This window comes from Colossoma macropomum, unplaced genomic scaffold (genome assembly GCF_904425465.1).
Source record: "Colossoma macropomum unplaced genomic scaffold, Colossoma_macropomum, whole genome shotgun sequence".
NCBI lineage: Eukaryota > Metazoa > Chordata > Actinopteri > Characiformes > Serrasalmidae > Colossoma > Colossoma macropomum.
In genome coordinates, this window is record NW_023494796.1 from 6344298 (window position 1) to 6365182 (window position 20885).

Genomic DNA, 20885 nt, shown 5'->3' on the forward strand with positions numbered 1-20885 from the left:
CACCGTGTGGAACTGCTGGATTCGTGTGTCCATCTACATTCTGTGTGAAACTGACCAATGGACACTCAGGAAATCACTAAGGACTGATCATCACACCAGAAACCCTTCATTCTTCATTCAGTCCACATCGGAGACTCATGTGAACTGGCCTGCAGAGAGTTTACAGCTGCTGAGGTTGCTGGAAAACAGTGATGAGGAAACATTTATCTACTATTTTATTCAAACATTCTACTACTTTTTTATGATCCTGAATTTTTAGTAAACACATTTCAGCACCAAAACAATTAGTCCACATGAGCAAAGCTGTTTTCACAAGAGATATTTAGAATTTCTAAAACTGAACTTCAGTTTTTCAGCTTTAGGGCTAAATTATCTCTGTACACAGAGCTCCAGGTCAAAAGGGCCTCATAACAGCGAGAGCTGAGATCAGTCTGAATGTTTTGGGATATAATATGTGGGCATCATGTTGTTCGCAAGAACCTTTAAAGGAGAATTAGCCTGGTTTAATTTAGCCTCATGGTGATTCCAGGCTCAGTGGGTTCCACTAACACAGTCCAGGTGAGATCTGTTTGCACTAATTGAAGCTGGATGGTCGAGTGCAGATAAAAAGATGTATCACCTAAAAAAGCACAGAAAAAAAACAAAAATATAAGTAAGTGTTTGCAGCATGTATTAGTTTACTGTGTTTGCAGTATGTATTGTTTACTGTGTTTGCAGTATGTATTAGTTTTCTGTAAGCGTTTGCAGTATTTATAAGTTCATTGTAAGTGTTTGCAGTATGTAATAGTTTTCCGTAAGCATTAGCAGTATGTATTAGTTTTTCTCTAAGTGTTTGCAGTATGTATTAGTTTTCTCTAAGTGTTTCCTGTATGTATTAATTTTCTGTGTCTGCAGTATGTATTAGTTTTCTGTAAGTGTTTGCAGTATGTATTAGTTCATTGTAAGTGTTTGCATTGTGTATTCATTTTCTGTAAGTGTTTGCAGTATGTATTTGTTTGCTGTGTTTGCAGTATGTATTGGTTTACTGTATGTTTGCAGTATGTATTAGTTTTCTGTAAGTGTTTGCAGTATGTATTAGTTCATTGTGTTTGCAGTGTATTAGTTTTCTGTGTTTGCAGTACAAGTTTGCTGTAAGTGTTTGCAGCATGTATTAGTTTTCTGTAAGTGTTCGTAGTATGTGTTCATTTTCTGTAAATGTTTGCAGTGTATGTTAGTTTTCTGTAAGTGGTTGCATTATGTATTAGTTTTCTCTAAGTGTTTGCAGTATGTATTCATTTTCTGTGTGTTTGCAGTATGTTTTAGTTTTCTGAAAGTGTTTGCAGTATGTATTAGTTTTCTGTAAGTGTTTGCAATATGTATTAATTTTCTGTAAGTGCAGTATGTTTTAGTTTTCTGAAAGTGTTTGCAGTATGTATTAGTTTTCTGTAAGGGTTTGCAGTATGTTTTAGTTTTCTGTAAGTGTTTGCAATATGTATTCATTTTCTGTAAGTGTTTGCAATATGTATTAATTTTCTGTGTTTTTAGTATGTATTAGTTTTCTGTAAGTGTTTGCAGTATGTATTAATTTTCCGTAAGTGCAGTATGTTTTAGTTTTCTGTAAGTGTTTGCAGTATGTATTCATTTTCTGTAAGTGTTTGCAGTATGTTTTAGTTTTCTGTAAGTGTTTGCAGTATGTATTAGTTTTCTGTAAGTGTTTGCAGTATGTATTAGTTTTCTGTAAGTGTTTGCAGTTTGAATTAGTTGGCTGTAGTGCTCCCTGTCGTTGTGCTGTAGCTGGCGAGCTGCTCTGTAATTAATTGCCTGGATCTGTGGAGCATGTAATCTCCTGCTCGCATCACTGGTGCGCTGCATTGCACCCTGGGAGGTGTAGTCAGAGCAGGAGTGATGGGAGCCATATGTAGTCCATTCATCACCAGGTCCATATGAGTTTCATTTAAAACAGAAGAGCCGCTGGGCAAAGAGACGCAAACACCATCTCACATTCACAAACACACTGACCTACATAGCAATTAGACTGAGTAAGGCACTCATATTATAAAGTATCACTAAAGCACTGAGGTTACACAGTAATTTTATTACAAATGCACTACTACACAGTATCACTAAAGCACTACTACACAGTATCACTAAAGCACCGATATTACACAATATTATTACAAATGCACTACTACACAATATCACTAAAGCACTATTACACCATATCACTAAAGCACTGATATTGCACAATATTATTACAAATGCGCTGCTACACAGTATCACTAATGCACTATTACACAGTATCACTAAAGCACTGATATTACACAATATTATTACAAATGCACTAATATTACACCGTATCACTAAAGCACTGATATCACACAATATTATTACAAATGCACTACTACATAGTATCACTAATACACTAATATTATACAGCATCACTAAGGCACTGAAATTACATAATATTATTACTAATGCAATATTTCACAGTATCACTAATGCACTAATATTACACAATATTATTACAAATGCACTAATATTACACCGTATCACTAAAGCACTGATATCACACAATATTATTACAAATGCACTACTACATAGTATCACTAATACACTAATATTATACAGTATCACTAAGGCACTGAAATTACATAATATTATTACTAATGCAATATTTCACAGTATCACTAAAGCACTGATATTACACAATATTATTCCAAATGCACTACTTCACAGTATCATTAATGCACTATTACACAGTATGACTACAGCACTGATATTACACAATATTATTACAAATGCACTTCTACACAGTATCACTAAAACACTAATATTACAAAGTATCACTAAAGCACTGATATTATGTAATATTATTACTAATGCATTATTTCACAGTATCACTAATGCAGTAATATAACATAGTATCACTAAAGCACTGATATTTCATATCATTACTAATTCACCATTACACAGTACCAGTAATGCATTAAAATTACACAATATAACTAAAGCACTTATATTATGTAATATTATTACTAATGCATTATTTCACAGCATCACTAATGCACTAATATTACACAGTATCACTAAAGCACTGATATTAAACAATATTATTACTTATTCACCATTACACAGTACCAGTAATGCACTTATATTACACATTATCTCTAAAGCACTGATATTATATATTATTACTAATGCACTATTACAAAGTATCACTAATGCACTAATATTATAAAATATAACTAAAGTACTGATAACACACACTATTATTATTACTAAAGCAATATTATCACCAATGCACTCATACTATATTATAAATACACTAAAACTCAATATTACTAATGCACTAAATACTAGTGCCATAATGTCACATTATATCACTAATACACTAAGTATTAATAAACTAGTGACCCTTGTTACTAATGCACAAATTGCTAATGCACTTATATCACAGAATATTTCTCAGGCATTAATTACCAATGCACTAATTACTTGTGCACTAATATCACCCACTCTTTCTAATGCACTAATCACTAGTGCACTAATATCAACAAGTCTTACTAATGCACTAATCACTAGTGCACTAATATCACCCAGTCTTACTAATGCACTAATCACTAGTGCACTAATATCACCCAATCTCACTAATGCACTAATCACTAGTGCACTAATATTACCCAATCTTACTAATGCATTAATTACTGATATGCTAATATCACCTAATATTATTAATGCACTAATTACTTGTGCGCTAATATCACTAAATATTACAAATGAACTAATAACTAGTGCACTAATATCGCTAACGCATTAAGTACTAGTGCAATAGTTTTACCTAATACTGCAAATGCACTAATTACAAATGCACTAATATCACCTAATACTACTAATGCACCAATTACTAGTGTGCTAATTTCACACAATATTACTAATGCACTAATTACTAAGGCATTAACATCACACAATATTACTAAGTACTAATTATTAATGCATTAATATCACATTATTTTACTAATGCAATAAAAACTAATGCATTTATCACACATTATTACTAGGGCACTTATTACAAATTGACTAATATCACACAATAATACTAATCAACCCATTACTAATGCGCTAATTATCAATGCAATTAAATAACACAATACAACTAACGCGTTAATTTTACACAATTATACTAATGCACTAATACTACACAACATCACTTGTGCACTAATGCACACATCACCAATCAAATCATGGGTCTTCAGTTCAAAACAAAGCAAATACATGAAAACAAAGGTTATGACACCAGCAAAGAGCGCTAACTTTACCACTGATGGAGAAGATCAATTATTAGCATCAAAGCATCCAGCAGAATATGGCACTCGACAGAACGAGGATGAAGGAGCTTGAGAAGATCTTGAAATGTAGTGAAAAAAAAGATCGGAGCTGTCCAGGCTGTGGTCTTCTCTGTGGTTCTTTATGGATGTGAAAGCTGAACAATAAACAAGGTGATGGTGAAGAAACACTGACCATATGGACGCCAGGGGTCAGAACCGACCTGATATCACTAAGTATGAATAACAATAATCAATGCACAGTATAATATAATAGATACTGCAGTGCTTCAGCATGTTCAGGCCCTGTCTGTGCGTTTGCTCGGAGTGATGGTGCTCCACCTATGAGAAGATGAAGACAAATCACTCTGAGGGCAGCACCAAGATAAACCCGTCCATCAGCTGGTCAGTGTCTGAACGCTTTAGTTCTGGCCATTAGCCTCATTAATGCACAGCATCCGTAGAAGTCAGGCACTGATCGGAGCTGGGTGATACGATGATGTGTTATCATTACTATGATAAATTCCATCAGGATACTCTTTTCTGAGTATACGAGGGGTCAGGATTAGAACACTGAGCACATGCATGGATCATAATAAGGACAAATCATGGAGAGCCTGTAAACAACAATGACCACTGCACAGTAACTGCATCAACTGCACAGTAACGTAGCAGCTGATTGGATGGAATTGTCTTTACGTATAACACTATTTTAACAACTGTTTGATTCTTTGTTGTAAACATGCTGCATTCTAACAATGAAGACTTACAATGTTGTAACAATGTTGCATTCTAACTATGACATGTTACAATGTTACTTTCTAATAACATAGTTACAATGTAACATTCAAATAATGTAGTGTTACAACGTTACAGTCGAATAATGTAGTGTTACAACGTTACTTTCTAATAACATAGTTACAATGTAACATTCAAATAATGTAGTGTTACAACATTACAGTCAGATAATGTACTGTTACAACGTTACAGTCTAATAATGTAGTGTTACAACATTACAGTCTAATAATGTAGTGTTACAACATTACAGTCTAATAATGTACTGTTACAATGTTACAATCTAATAATGTAGTGTTACAACGTTACAGTCTAATAATGTAGTGTTACAATGTAACATTCAAGTAATGTAGTGTTACAATGTTACAGTCTAATAATGTAGTGTTACAATGTAACATTCAAGTAATGTTGTGTTACATTACAGTCTAATAATGTAGTGTTACAATGTTACAGTCTAATAATGTAGTGTTACAACGTTACAGTCTAATAATGTAGTGTTACAACATTACAGTCTAATAATGTACTGTTACAATGTTACAATCTAATAATGTACTGTTACAACGTTACAGTCTAATAATGTAGTGTTACAACATTACAGTCTAATAATGTAGTGTTACAATGTTACAGTCTAATAATGTAGTGTTACAATGTAACATTCAAGTAATGTTGTGTTACATTACAGTCTAATAATGTAGTGTTACAATGTTACAGTCTAATAATGTAGTGTTACAATGTAACATTCAAGTAATGTTGTGTTACATTACAGTCTAATAATGTAGTGTTACAATGTAACATTCAAGTAATGTTGTGTTACAACATTACAGTCTAATAATGTAGTGTTACAACATTACAGTCTAATAATGTAGTGTTACAATGTTACAGTCTAATAATGTAGTGTTACAATGTAACATTCAAATAATGTAGTGTTACAACGTTACAGTCTAATAATGTAGTGTTACAATGTAACATTCAAATAATGTAGTGTTACAACATTACAGTCTAATAATGTAGTGTTACAATGTTACAGTCTAATAATGTAGTGTTACAACATTACAGTCTAATAATGTAGTGTTACAATCTAATAATGTAGTGTTACAATGTAACAGTCTAATAATGTAGTGTTACAATGTTACAGTCTAATTCTGTAGTGTTACAATGTAACAGTCTAATAATGTAGTGTTACAATGTTACAGTCTAATTCTGTAGTGTTACAATGTTACAGTCTAATTCTGTAGTGTTACAATGTAACAGTCTAATAATGTAGTGTTACAATGTTACAGTCTAATTCTGTAGTGTTACAATGTTACAGTCTAATTCTGTAGTGTTACAATGTAACAGTCTAATAATGTAGTGTTACAATGTTACAGTCTAATTCTGTAGTGTTACAATGTTACAGTCTAATAATGTAGTGTTACAATGTTACAGTCTAATTCTGTAGTGTTACAATGTAACAGTCTAATTCTGTAGTGTTACAATGTTACAGTCTAATTCTGTAGTGTTACAATGTTACAGTCTAATTCTGTAGTGTTACAATGTTACAGTCTAATTCTGTAGTGTTACAATTTTCCCAAAGCTGAGAAAGACTTAATTTGTTGAAAGTGAAATGAATTTCAGTGATGTTTAATCTTGGAAAGTGACTCAGACTCTGAGAGGTCAGTACACATTTACCCAACACTGACTGACCTAACATCAAACTGACCATTATACAGGAGTACTGTAGATATACACACACACACCCTCACACACACAAACACACACTCTCTCTCTCTCACACACACACACACCCTCACACACACAAACACACACTCTCTCTCTCTCTCTCACACACACACACACACACACACACACACTCTCTCTCTAATCCTGCACTACTTCACTGAAACACACACTCAGGCAGCAGTAGTGGGGAATGAATACTAAATTTCTCATAAGACAGAGAGGAGTTCCATTCTACTCTACATGCTCCAACAGCTCCCCCTGCTGACCACAACACAGCACAGCACAGCAATCACTCTCCACTACTCCTGCTGTTACTAATATTATTATTATTATTATTTTTATACAATAATATTATTATAAAACAGCTCCCATTGTCTCTGTTTCTCTACCTTCTCTTTCTTTCTCTCTCTCTGTCGGTACAGTGAAAGTATTTATTGATTAGTGAACTGATTGCCTAGAAGGAAGATACTGGACTGCAGTCACCCAGAGAGTGAATACAGAACAAGCATAGAAATCAGGATTACAGAACTCCAGCTAAACAGAGAGAGAGAGAGAGACAGAGAGAGAGAGAGAGAGAGAACACAGAGAGAGAGAGACAGACAGAGAGAGAGAGGGAGGGAGCGAGAGAGAGAGAGAAACAGAGAGAGAGAGAGACAGACAGAGAGAGAGAGAGAACAGAGAGAGAGAGAGAGAAGGTGGAGAAACAGAGTAAGAGAGAGAGACAGACAGAGAGAGAAACAAAGAGAAAAAAGAGAGAGAAAGAGAGCAAAAGAGATGAAAAAACAGACAGAGGGACAGAAACAGAGAGACAGAGAAGATGGAGAAAGAAAGAGAGAGTGACAGATGGTTTAGTCTTATTTTCTGAGTGCCAGTAGTTTAAGCTGATCAGACACTCATTCCACAGAGCAGAATTATTCACACCCTTTCTCTCTCTCTGAATCAGTCCTGTATTAGAAAAGAGGGAAATACACACAACACTGCAAAACTAACACTGCAACACTAACACTGCAACACTAACATTAACAGTGTAAAACTGTAACACTAACACTGTAATACTAGCCCTGTAACACTAACAGTTTAACACTGCAACACTAACAATAACCCTGTAACACTATAACACTAACACTGCAACACTAACACTGTAATGCTGCAACACTGACACTGTAACACCAACAGTGTAAAACTAATAATAACACTAACAGTGTAACACTAACACTAACATGCTGAGTCAAACACAGTACCACTGCAACTTAAGTGTAACAGTAACACTGTAAAACTGATACTCCCATTTACATTGTAACACTAACACTGTAACAATGTAATAATAACATGAACACCAATACTGTAACACTGTAACAATAGCATTGTAATACTAACACTGTAACACCAACACTGTAACAATAAAAGTGTAACTCTAACTCTGTAACATTAACTCTAGCACTATTACTCTGTAACTCTAACACTGTAACACCCTCTGTGGCACTGTAACTCTGTGACACAGACACTCACAATTGCTCTGTAACATTAACGCTGTAACACTTTCTCTAACTGTGTAACACTAACACTGTCACAATTACTCTATCACTAATTCTGTAAGTCTGTAACACTAACACTGTAACACTGTAACACCAACACTGAAGCTACCTCTGATTAGGGAAGACATTTGTGAGATTAAAGAGAAAACAAGATAGAGAGAGAGAGAGGAGAAAAAATAAAGAGAGAGATAAAGAAAAATAATAAGAGAAAAGAGAGAGAGATAAAAAGACAGATACAAAGAGAGAGAAAAGAGACAAGAAAGAGAAAAAGATGGAGAGATACAAAGAGAGAAAAAAGCTGTAGTAGAGAGAGAGAACAGAGGAAAAGGAACAGAGAAGAGACTTAGAAGAGAGAGAGAGAGAGAGAGAGAGAGAGAGAGAGATATAGAGAGAGAGAGAGAGAGAAATAGAGAGAGAGAAAGAGAGAGAGAGAGAGAGAAATAGAGAGAGAGAGAAATAGAGAGAGAGAGGAAGAGAGAAATAGAGAGAGAGAGAGAGTTGGGGGTTCTGGCGTGTTTCCTGCTCTGTATGTTGAGGGATTTTCTGGCTCAGACTAAACTGTCCTTGGGAAAAACGCCACATCCACAGATTTACTGGCACACACACACACACAGAGAGAGAGAGAGAGAGAGAGAGAGAGAGAGAGAGAGAGAGAGAGAGAGAGAGTGTGTGTCTAAAAAATCAAGAGCAGAAAGAGAGTAAAAAGAGAAAGAGCAAAAGTAAAAAGAGAAAGAGGGAGAGGGGGAAAAAGTGAGGGAATAAAGAGATAGAGTAAAAAGAGAATGAGAGAGGGATAGAAAGTAAGAGAGCAGAGAGAGAGAGTAAAAAGAGAGAGGGAGAGGGAGAGAAAGTAAGAGAGAGAAGGTAAAAAGAGAGAATGAGAGAAAGTAAGAGAGTAGAGAGGCAATAGGTGGATTGTGGAGGTTCTACAGTCTCCCAGGGGATTCTGGGAAATGGAGTCCTTGGGTCAGTTGGAGCTGGAGGGATGCGTGACATAGAGAGTAAAAACAGGGTGACCATACATCCTCTTTTTGGGACCTCAAAAATCGCCAGGAATGTCCAGGATTCTATTTTGGCTTCTATAGTCGCCATTCATTGTGTAGGTTTTTGCACTGCTTTAATCTTTCTTTTTAGATTCTGCCTTAGAACAGCTTAAAAATGTCCAAACGCAAACATAAATTCACAGATAAGACAGTGTTTTTGTCTCGGTCAGGATCCATGGGAAGCAGAATCATGACCTGCAAAGCTGGTCAAAAAGAGGCACTAGTGATCTAGAAACATGAGCACATAACGAGGAGTGAAAAGTGTCCAGTGCAGGGGGCCATGACTCCGGTCCTGGAGGGCCAGCATCCAGCACAGTTTGGTGATTTACCTGCTCAAACACACCTGATGACACTCATCTGTTAACTGCCAGGTTTAGTGGGTGTGTTTGAGGGAAACTACCAAACTATGCCCTCCAGGACTGGAGTTGTGCACCCAGGTCTAGTAAAACAGTGGATTTTTATGGCACCTTATTTTTATTTTATTCTATTCTATGGAGATGGAAAAGAAGTGTTATGGAAAATGTCTTAAAAGCTAAACAAGTTTGGTTTTATTTTATGGTAGAATGGTTTATTGGCATGTTTGTTTTCCCTTGTGATGGATGGGGATACTTCGGATTCGGGATTCAGAGCGATTCTTTCACAATAATTAGATTCACCTCCCAAGCTTCATCCCTGCAAGTTCTTCCCCCATAAGTTGAACAGTGTTGAGGGTAATTATGATGTGGGGAACAGAGAATTGTTGGCTCTGAAGTTGGCCTTTAAGGAGTGGCACCACTGGCTCAAGGGTGCCCAACACACAGACAAGCATGTTGGACGTTTTCCTTTGTATGCTTCACATTTACAGGCACTTACGACCCCCACCTTTGTCCAGAATACGGGATTCAAGCCATGAGGAAGAAGCTCCTCATACCATCCTCGAGCCCATATACTGGCACCCATTAGGTGGGTTTTCACAGAGGGGAAAGAGAAAACAAGAGAGAAAGAGAAAACAAACCTGCTTCTCCTGAAAGCCCACCTGACCTTGAGTATGTACCTCCCAGTCTGAGACCGAAAGTATTAGTATTAGGGCACAGTACTCCTAGTTCAGGTCACACTGGTTAAGAACAAGTTCTGGCAGAACACGGTAGACAAGGACATCACTGATTTCGCAAAAGCTTGTAATCTTTGTGCTCAAGCTAGAAGTCCCAGACAGCTTCCAGCTGGACTCCTAGAACACTTACCCATCCCACAGCAAACTTGGTCCCGTTAAGGTATAGGTTTCATAATGATCTTCCAAACTCACTACGACATGCTGTCATTTGATTTCTTCTCCAAAGCCGGCAAACTGCTCCCCATACAGTTACCAACCGCGATGGAAACTGCTGAAAGGCTGTTCCATAGTGTCTACTGGTTTTATGGTATTCTAGAAGACATCCTGTTTGATCAGAGACATTTCAGGTGTGTAGAAAGTTTAGTAAACAGTTAAATGTAAACATCAGTTTGACCTCAAGTTATCATCCTCAGTCTAATAGGCAACTGGAGTGCCTTAATCAGGAAATAGGTCGCTTTCTATGTTCTTATTCCAGTTGGTCTCAGCAAGACTGGGCACGGTACTTACCCTTGTTAGAATATGCTCAGAATTCCCTCGTTAGTTCTTCCACTGGGTTGACACTCTTTCACTGTGTTCTAGATTTTCAACCTCCTTTGTTTCTCTTGTCAGGAGAGCCTGTTGGTGGATGGATGAGAAGGAGAGAACAAGCCTGGGAGGGGGCACAGGTCCGATTGCAGAGAGCTCTCCGGAAACAAAGTATACAGGCTAAACGCCGTAGACGTGAGGTGGCGCAATTTCAACCGGGACAGATGGCATGATTGTCCACTCAAGATTCAAAACTTAAATTACCTTCCAAGAAGTTTATCAGACCATGTAAAGTTATGAGACAAATCACCCCAGTATCTTACAGGTTAGAACTACTAGCTTTGTATTGTATTTTACCTACCTTTCACGTATTCATGCTGAAACCTGTGTCTGCCTCTTCCCAGGTACAGGCAGAAGTGGGTGAACCTCCTCCTCCCTTGGACATGGATGGCTCCCCTGCTTATACACTATATGGACAAAGGTATTGGGAATTAAATTAATTAAATGTAGGTGTTTCATTCAGTCTCATTGCCACAGGTGTATAAAATCAAGCACCTACTTTGCAAATAAATCAGTTGAAAAGTGGAAGTGTTTAAGAACCACGGCAATTCAGCCACTAAGTGTCAGTAAAGTTACAGAGCAGGTTGCCGAGTGCTGAGGAGCATAAAAGTCTCCAAAGTTTTGCTGATCAATAACTGCACAGTACCAAAGCTCCTCTATGTGGTGTAAAGCATGCCACCACAGGATTCGAGTGACGCATTTTGTTCTCTATCTGTCAGTCTGATGGACAAGTCTGGGTTTGGCGAATGCCAGGAGAACGTTACCTGCCTGACTGCACTGTGCCAGCTGTAAAATTTGGTGGAGGAGGGATGATGATATGGGGCTGTTTTTCAGGGGTTGGTCTAGAACCCTCAGTTCCAGTAAAGGGAAATCTTAACGCTTCAGCACCAAGACATTTTGGACAATTGTACACTTCCAACTTTGTGGGAACAGTTTGGGGAAGAACCTTCTCTGTTCCAGCATGACTGAGCCCCAGTGCACAAAGCAGGTCCATAGAGTCAAGGCTGGGTGAGTTTGGTGTGGAAGAACTTGACTGACCCTCACAGAGCCCTGACCTCAACCCCATCAAACACCTTTGGGATGAACTAGAGCAGAGATTGTGAGCCAGACCCTCTCGTCCAACATCAGTGTTTGGATCAATGGGCAGAAATTCCCACAGACACTCCAAAATCTGTGGAAAGCTTCCCAGAAGAGTGGGACCAACTCCATATTAATGCCTCTGGATTTAGAATGGGGTGACATACAAGCTCCTGTAGGTGTGATATGTAGATGTCCCAATACCTTCACCCATATAGAGTAGTGCTCAAGCTCAACTGGAATCTGGGCTCCATGGCGGCTGTCTTTACTATCTGGTGGATTGGGAGGGGAATGGTCCTGAGGAACGTTTATGCGTACTTCTGCAGAGTCTGGACCCACTCTTGATTGCGGATTTCCACAGGGACAACCCGGGCCATCTAGCTCTTAGACCCAGGGGCCATCCATGGCACAGGAGGTCTTTGGCATCGGGAGCCGTCTGTTGGGGTGGGGGGGGGTTATGTCACATCTGCTGCGACCAGTTCCCCTTCTCGCCAGCAGAGGTCGTTTGTGAGTATTGGATCTTGGTTTTGGATTGTTTGCCTGCTGCTCACCTACAAGTTCAAAATCCAGTTCCAGTTTTATAAATGAAACACATTTCAACTGAAATATTAACTTTCTTCAACTGTACTTTCTCCTACTGTAAGGGTTAACTCAGGCTGTGGGTTTTTTATCAGTTTAATCCTAAAACTAGTTGTAAACTCTAAACTTCTCCGTTCTCCGGCCGTACAGCGAATGGCTCCTCCAAACCCCAAACGGTCGCCTCATAAAAAGCCTGATTAAACACGGCACACAGCGGAGGACGAGAGAGAGGCAAACAAAAATAATTAACCATCTGCACCAGCAACAATTACAGCCTCACCCAGAGACTAATTATAAAAGCACAGACACACAGAGAGGCAGACTGAGCTCCGCCTGTAAACACGAGCTGCATCCAGGAAATCCATCTGCAAAACAATCAACAGCCAGAGAATTCCCCGAACTGCAGACCCTCGAATCTGTTCGCAACCGACCCCATTCAGAACCCCCCCCCCACTAGCACCTCCCCCTGATTCAGGAAAACAAACACAACTCCCACCTGAATTCATCCTCCACACCACCATCCTGACAGGCGTTCCGGTTCTCTGAAGGGTCGAGAGAACGCTGGCATGCACTGTACATAAACTGATACAGTACATAAACTGATACAGCACATAGTGATATATATAGTACATAATCTGATGTATACAGCACATAAACTCATATACACAGCACATATTCTGATATATACAGAACATAAAGTGATAAATACAGTGCATAATCTGATCTATACAGTATATAAACTGATATATACAGCTCATAATTGGATTCATGCACTGCATAAAGTGATATATACAGCACAAACTGATACATACAGTACATAATCATATATACGCAGCACATAATCTGATTTAATTAGTGTTTCACATCTTGCCATTGCCCAAACCTGTTTCCCCTGATTAAAAAGTTATTCCATTTAGTGTTTATCATGATATAAACAGGAAAGACTGAAACAAAGATTTTAATGAAAACATTTTGATTAAAGCAGTTTTCAGCTTTTCAGCTGTTAGCCAGAATTCAATCCTGTTAGCCAGAATTCAACACTGTTAGCCAGAATTCAACACTGTCAGCCAGAATTCAACACTGCTACCCAGAATTCAAACCTGTTAGCCAGAATTCAACACTGTTAGCAAGAATCCAATCTTGTTAGCCAGAATTCAACACGGTTACCCAGAATTCTACTCTGCTGGACAGAATTTAATCCTGCTGCCCAGAATTCAATCCTGTTAGTCAGAATTCAACACTGTTACCCAGAATTCAACACTGTAAGCCAGAATTCATTACTGCTACCCAGAATTCAACCCTGCTACCCAGAGTTCAAACCTTTTAGCCAGAATTCAACCCTGCTACCCAGAATTCAACACTGACTGTACTTCACACAGAGTCCCCCCGCCCCCACCTGCCACCCCTAGGTCTGATATGATTGGCTTACAATGCTAAACAGCAGAAGAGTCTTTTCTAGCGTCATGTTAGAGTGTTTTGGTAGTTCTGCCAAGGCAGTGCAAGATTAGCAGCAGCCCCCCGCCGCCTGTAACACCCCCCCACCCCCCACCCAGCTGGCCCACTGCTGTCGCACTGTATTGTCGATTTGGAGACACAATAGCACAGCTGTATCACGAGGAACAAGAAAAACTGGACAATAAAGCTCAAAAACTGAAAACTGAGAGGGAGATAGAGAGAGACAAACAGAGAGGAAGAGAGAGAGGAAGCGAGAGGGGTTATGCTAGTAAAGCAGAGAATTGGAAGTCATTTAGTTGCTCCTCTCCTGCACTATAACTGCCTCTCTCTCTCTCTCTCTCTTTCTCTCCTTCTTTATATCTCTCTGTCTCTCTCTCTCTGAACTCTGTGCTGGGTGGTTGTGGAGCAGATGGGATGGAGCTGGATCTGAAAAGCCGGTCAGGGTGGCAGATGTTCAGGGAGTGTGAACTGCTCTGGACAGGAAGTGAGGGTGTGATTGTTGAAAGCTGGGGCTGATTGGGGAAATATGGTGCTCGCGGCATCTGCAATAAACACCTGGCAACAGAATCACCATGACAACCTCACCTGTACAGAGCAAGAAAAAAGAATAAACTATGTATACCATCATTGTCTCCAACACTATCACTATCATTATCACCATACCCTGATCATCATTACTAATAAAAGTTTCATTACTATCATTATGAGCACCATCACAATTGCCATTAGCACCACCATCACAATCATTATCACCATCATCACAATCATCACCACCACCACCACAATCACAATCATCATTACCACCACCATCACAATCATTACCACCACCACCACAATCACAATCATTACCTTGTTACCACCATAATCATCACTATTATAATCATCACCATTAGTCGCCATCACCACCGTCAACATCATCATGACCAACACAATAACCATTATCACCATCAACATGGTCATCATCACTATTAAAATTTCCATTACCATTATTATGAACACCATTGCAATCATTACCACCATTAACACAATCCTCATTGCCACTACCATCATCACAATTATTACCACCATTATCATCAGAATCATCAATATAGTCATCACCATCACTGTCACCATCACCATCATCTTTGTCATTACCACCATAACCGTCATAATTACTGATTATCATTATTAATATTACCACTGTCTTTATCATTACCATCACAATCACTGATTATTCACCACCATCACTGTCATAATCACTGATTATAGCTGCCATTATCATTATGACCACCATCACCATCACTACCATCACCATCATATTAATTATCATTATCACTATCACCATTACCTTTATTATTACAATTACTGTCATAATCACTAATTATAGCTGCCATTATCATTATGAGCACCATCACCATCACTACGATCACTATCTTTATCACCTCCATCATCATCATCATATTAACTGATAATCATGATAAATATCACCATTATCTTCGTCATAACAATTACTGTCATAATCACTGATTATAGCTACCATTATCATGATGACCACCATCATCTTTATCATCACCACCATCACTATCATAATCACTGATTATCATTATCACCATTACCACTATCATCACCACTATCACTATCATAATCACTGATTATAGCTGCCATTATCATTATGACCACCATCACCACTACCATCATTATCTTTTTTACCTCAATCACTACCATAATAACTGATTATCGTTATCACTATTGCCATTATCTTTATAATCACCACCATCACCATCATGATCCTGATTATAGCTTCCATTATCTTTATAATCACCACCATCACCATCATCACTAACATCACTGTCTTTATCACCACTATCACTATCATCCATCCATCCATCCATCATCTAAACCGCTTATCCTTCTGGGTCGCGGTGGGGTGCTGGAGCCTATCCCAGCTGTCATCGGGCGGAAGGCAGGATACACCCTGGACAGGTCGCCAGTCCATCGCAGGGCAGACAAACAGACATATACATCCACACACACACCTAGGGGCAATTTAGCACGTCCAATTGACCTGACTGCATGTTTTTGGACCGTGGGAGGAAACCGGAGTACCCGGAGGAAACCCACGCAGACACGGGGAGAACATGCAAACTCCACACAGAAACCTGTGTCACCCAGCCGGGAATCGAACCCAGGCCATTCTTGCTGTGAGGCGACAGCGCTACCCACTGCGCCACCGTGCCGCCCTATCACTATCATAATCACTGATTATAGCTTCCATTATCATTATGAGCACCATCACCATCATCACTAATATCACTATCTTTATCACCACAATCACTGTCATAATCCTGATTATAGCTGCATTATCATTATGAACACCATCAACATCATCACTAATATCACTATCACCACAATCACTGTCATAATCCTGATTATAGCTGCATTATCATTATGAACACCATCAACATCATCACTAATATCACTATTACCACAATGACTGTCATAATCCTGATTATAGCTGCATTATCATTATGAACACCATCAACATCATCACTAATATCACTATCACCACAATCACTGTCATAATCCTGATTATAGCTGCATTATCATTATGAGCACCATCATCACTATTATCACTATCTTTATCTCCACAATCACTGTCACAATCACTGATTAAAGTTGTCATTATCCCTATAATCACTACCTTTACCATGCTGCGGCTTCTCTCCCTCCTGTTGAAATGGTGTTTCGTGTTTTTTGTCCTGCAAGTCGCAGGGTTTTTGTATGTCTTCATCGCGTTTACCTGTCTTGAAGAGCACATACAGCCATAAGTTCCAGCTCGACATTGGCAGAACCTCATTTTTAGAGTTAAACTCGCAGCACAAGGAAGAGCTACGAGTCTGCGGTTTGCTTAGGAGTCCGGCACCAACACCGCCCACCACTACTGCATCTCGCCCAGAGTGAAGGCGCCACAAGCGGCATGAGCGGAAGCAGAAGAGGGAGCGCGGAGGTATCCGTCAGTAACAATGTCCCGGACCACGCCATTCAGCTCAAGCGGCTAACATGCTATCGAGCGGACAGAGCTCTTGTTGAAGGAGGTAAGACCTGAGGCGGGGGGCTTTGTGTTTACATCAACGATGCTTGGTGTCGCGACGCTGCTGTGGTCTGCAAACACCATTAGTGGAGTTTATGACTATTGAGTGCAGACCATTCTACCTACTGAGGGAATTTAATGCTGTTATAATCGTCGCTGTTTATATCCCTCCGAGCTCCAATAACAACAATAGGAGCGAGGCACTGAATGAGCTGTATTGACACATCAGTGAGCAGCAGACAGCCCACCCTGATGCTTTTCTCATCTTGGCTGGAGATTTCAATCATGCAGACCCAAAGAGTGTGTTTCCAAAAATATATCAACACATAGACTTTCCAACACGGGGAAAAAACACACTGCACCATGTTTACACCACCCAGAGAGAAGCTTACAAGGCCATTTCCCTCCTCCACCTTGGTGCCTCGGACCACATCACTGTTATACTAATGCCAGCATACAGACCACTGGTTAAAGTCACCAAACCAGTTCGGAAGCAGGTACGAGTGTGAAGGGTCTTCAGAGACACTTCAAGACTGTTTTAACACCACAGACTGGAATGTGTTTAAACAAGCGGCAACCTACAACAGCACGACAGATCTCCAGGAGTATGTTGACACAGTCACCAGCTACATCTCCAAGTGCATTGAGGATGTAACTGTTCTCAAGACCATCACGGTTCGGGCCAATCAGAAGCCATGGCTGACATGGGAGGTCTACAGGCTACTGAAGGCTAGGAATGCTGCCTTCTCAACAAGAGACGAGGTGGGCCTGAGAGCAGCTAGGACCAACCTGTCCCGCGGTTTCAGAAAGGCTAAGAGGCAGTACTCCAGGAGGATAGCCCATCGCTTCAGCGACAGCAGAGCTACACGGAGCCTGTGGCGGGGGATACAGATCATCACAGACTACAAGCCCCCAACGCAGACCTGTGATAGCTCCACCTCTCTGCTGAATGAGCTTAACAACTTCTTTGCCCGGTTTGAGGCAGACAACAACATGCCTGCACAGAAGATCCCACCCCCTCCGGAACACCAGGTGCTGACCCTGTGCCCAGTCAGTGTGAGAAGATCATTCAGCAGGATCAATGCTCGGAAAGCTCCTGGTCCTGACAACATACCCGGTCGTGTGCTGAGGGACTGTGCTGTGGAGCTCACAGATGTCTTTACAGATATCTTTAACATCTCGCTGAGTCAGGCTGTCGTCCCCACATGCCTGAAAGCCACCACCATCACCCCTGTCCTGAAGAAAGCGTCACCCTCCTGTTTCAATGACTACTGTCTGGTTGCACTCACTCCCACCCTCATGAAGTGCTTCGAACGGCTGGTCATGCAACACATCGAGTCTGTCCTCCCCCCCCTCCCTGGACCCCTTCCAGTGTGCATATCGGCCTTATCACTCAGTTGATGATGCCATCTCCACTGCCCTCCACTCAGCCCTCACACATCTGGACAAAAAAGACTCTTATGTCAGAATGCTTTTCATAGATTTCAGCTCCGCATTTAACACCATCATCCCCCAGCAGCTCATTCTCAAACTGGACAGGCTGGGGCTGAACCCTTCACTGCGCAAGTGGCTGTTAGACTTCCTGACTGGGAGACCACAGACAGTACGGGCCAGCAACAACACATCCCGCACCATCACACTGAACACAGGGGCCTCCCAAGGATGTGTGGTGAGCCCCCTCCTATTCACTCTGATGTCCCACGACTGCACAGCAACCTCTTCATCAAGTTCACGGACGACACGACTGTGGTGGGTCTCATCAGCAACAACGATGAGACAAACTACAGGAGCGAGGTGAGCCTCCTGGCCTTGTGGTGTAGACACAACAATCTCCCTCTAAACATAGAGAAGACGAAGGAGATCATTGTGGACTTCAGGAGAACGTGCACCCAGCATGCTCCTCTGACCATCAACGGTGCTGCTGTGGAGAGAGTGAACAGCACCAAGTTCCTGGGCGTGCACGTCACAGAGGACCTCTCCTGGGCCAACAACACAGCATCACTGGCCAGAGGGGCTCATCAGCGCCTCTACTTCCTCCGCAAACTGAGCCCAGCCCCCATCATGTGCACCTTCTACAGAGGTACCATCGAGAGCATTCTGACCAGCTGCATCACCATGTGGTATGGCGCCTGCACTGTGTTCTGCCGACAATAAAGCTGACTTGACTTGACACTCACACTGTATACACACGCCACACATACACTCACACTGTATACACACACCACACATACACTCACACTGTATACACACACCACACATACACTCACACTGTATACACAAACACACACACCACACTATACAAACTCACACTGTACACACATATACACCACACTATACATTCACAGCACACTATACACTCACACTGTATACACACATCACACTATACACACACACACCACACTATACACACATATACACACCACACATACACTCTCACACTGTATACACACACACCACAATATACAAACTCACATTGTACACACATATACAGCACACATACATTCTCACACTGTATACACACATATACACACCACACTGTACACTCACACTGTATACAAACTCACACTGTATACACATATACACCACACTACACACACTGTATACACACACGCCACACTATACACTCACACCGTATACACACATACACACCACACTATACACTCACACTGTATACAAACTCACAATGTATACACAAACACACTATACACTCACACTGTATACACATACACACCACACTATATACTCACACTGTATATACATACACACCGCACTATATACTCATACTGTATACACACACACCACACTATACACTCACACTGCATACAAACTCACACTGTATACACTTATACACACTATAAACTCACACTGTATACAAACGCACTGTATACACATACACACCACACTATACACTCACACTGTATACAAACTCACACTGTATACACACACTATACACTCACACTGTATACACGTACACACCACACTATACACTCACACTGTATACATATACACACCACACTATACACTCACTGTATACATATACACACCATACACTCACAGTACACTATACACTCACACTGTATACACGTACACACCACACTATACACTCACTGTATACACACACAGCACACTATACACTCACACTATATACACTCACACTGTATACACACACACTCACTATATAAACAGACCACACAACACACACACACACCACACAAAACACACACTCACACTATCTACACACACGTCTATTTAAAATAACTGTTAAGATTTTATCATCACTTCCAATTTAATAAATTTGGGATATCAGTTTGATTAGAACATCATTCTGACTCCTAATTATATTAGAAATTAAGAATATTAGGATATAAATTAGATTGGATTTTAATTCTGCATAAGAACGTTACTAGAATTTTATTTGGGTTGTAATTTTATTAGAAATGCATTACTAATGTTTAGAACTCTTACATTTTAATAATGGTAAGTCAAATTTTGAAGACTATAGTATGTCAGGTGGTTGCTAGGGCGTTACATTGTGGTTTCTACACTACTCTAGATGGTTACTATGTCAGTTGGTTGCTATGGTATTACAATGTGGTTGCTACAGTACTCTAGATGGTTACTATGGCATGTCAGATG